Source organism: Ailuropoda melanoleuca, chromosome 16 (genome assembly GCF_002007445.2).
Source record: "Ailuropoda melanoleuca isolate Jingjing chromosome 16, ASM200744v2, whole genome shotgun sequence".
Lineage (NCBI taxonomy): Eukaryota > Metazoa > Chordata > Mammalia > Carnivora > Ursidae > Ailuropoda > Ailuropoda melanoleuca.
In genome coordinates, this window is record NC_048233.1 from 50106598 (window position 1) to 50108366 (window position 1769).

Sequence of the window (1769 nt, forward strand, 5' to 3'; positions counted from 1 at the left end):
TATCGTTTTCATTAGAGTTTAGAAATCAGAAAAAAAAGAATCTTGGAGGCCTTCCATCCAATCTGCCTAGCCATCGCCTCCCATCTTTGTACTACCAGTCTCATACTTTGGAGATTCCAGTGGGACCCTGTTTCCCCCTCTTCTTCCTTCTCCTATTCTGTCCCCCCCCCAAAAAAAGTAAAATGTAACATTGGAGGAAAAACAAAGTATAACTTAAGGATAAAATAATGCAATTCAGGGATGCCTGGGTGGCTCAGTTGATTAAGGATCTGCCATCAGCTCAGGTCATGATCTCAGGGTCCTGGGATTGAGTCCAGGAAAGGGGTCCTTCCTTGGCGAGGAGCCTGCTTCTCCCTCTGCCTGCCGCTCCCCCTGCTTGTGCTTTGTCTCTCTCTCTCTCTGACAAATAAATAAATAAAATCTTAAAAAAAATGTAATTCATCAAAAGAGCCAATAAGAGATACCATGAAATTATCTCAGTAAATGTCAAAAGATTTATTTGATAAAAACCATCACTAATTTTTAAAATTATGCTAGAATCTAAAATTAAAAATAGTGATGATATCAAATGCTGGTGAATATGCAGAGAAACTGTATCTCTCATACTTTGCTAGTGGGAATGTGAAATCTCATAGCCATCCTGGAAAGTAGTTTTGGCAGTTTCTTTAAAAAATAAAATTCACTTACCCCATGACCCAATAATCCTACTCCTGGACATTTATCTCAGAGAAATGAAGCACATGTTCACATAAAAACTTGTGCATGGTTGGTCACAGCAGCTTTTTGTAATGGACAAAAACTAGAAACAAATAGAATGTTCTACAATAGGTGAATGGTTAAAAAAAAAAAAAAACTGTGGTACAGTGCTTGCTTCAGCAGCAAATTTACTAAAATTGGAACAGTACAGAGGTAAGCATGGTCCCTGCACAAGGATGACATGCAAATTCCTGAAGTGTTTCATATTAAGAAACAAAATAAACTGTGGTACTTCTGTACCATGGATACTACTTGGTAATAAAAAGGAACAAACTATTGATACAACAACTTGAATGGATGGCCAGGCATTATGCTGAAAAAGCCAATTTGAAAAGGTTACATATTATACGATGCCATACGTTCTCAAAATAAGAAAAATTATAAAGACAGAGAACTGATTAATGGTTGCCAGGGACTAGGGATGGTGGTGGGGCGGGGGAAAGATGTGGCCATAAAGGAATGGCATGCGGGAGGTCTTTGTAGTGATGAAACCATTCTGTATCTTGATTGCCATGGCGGCTACACAGGTGGATAAGATGACTATAGCAGTATACATTGTACCAATGTCAATGTTCTGCTTTTGCTATTGTCCTGCAGTTACATAAGATATAACCATTGGGGAACTAGGTGGAGAGTAAACTGAGACCTCTCTACTGTCTTGCAAAATTCTGCGAATCTATAATTATCTCAAAAGTTTTTAAAAAGTATTAGAAAATTACAAATAACCAAATGTTTCTTTTGAGCGTATCTCTCTCAGACACATAGAAACATTCTTTAACAGGGGCGCCTGAGTGCCTCAGTCCGTTAAGCATCTGCCTGCAGCTCAGGTCATGATCTCAGGGTCCTAGGATCAAGCCCTGACTCAAGCTTTGCTTCTCCCTCTTCCTCTGCCCTGCTCATGCTCTCTCTCTCTTTCTCTCTCAAATAAATAAATAAAATCTTAAAAAAAAAAGAAACAAGAAACATTCTTTAACAATGAAACATTTAAAGACATTCTCATTACAATAAGAAAA

General features: G+C 38.1%; 1 pseudogene; it reads left to right on the top strand.

Annotated features, from left to right (window-relative positions):
- Nucleotides 1-867: 867 nt before the first annotated feature.
- Nucleotides 868-967, top strand: LOC117796883 (annotated as a pseudogene).
- Nucleotides 968-1769: the final 802 nt, after the last annotated feature.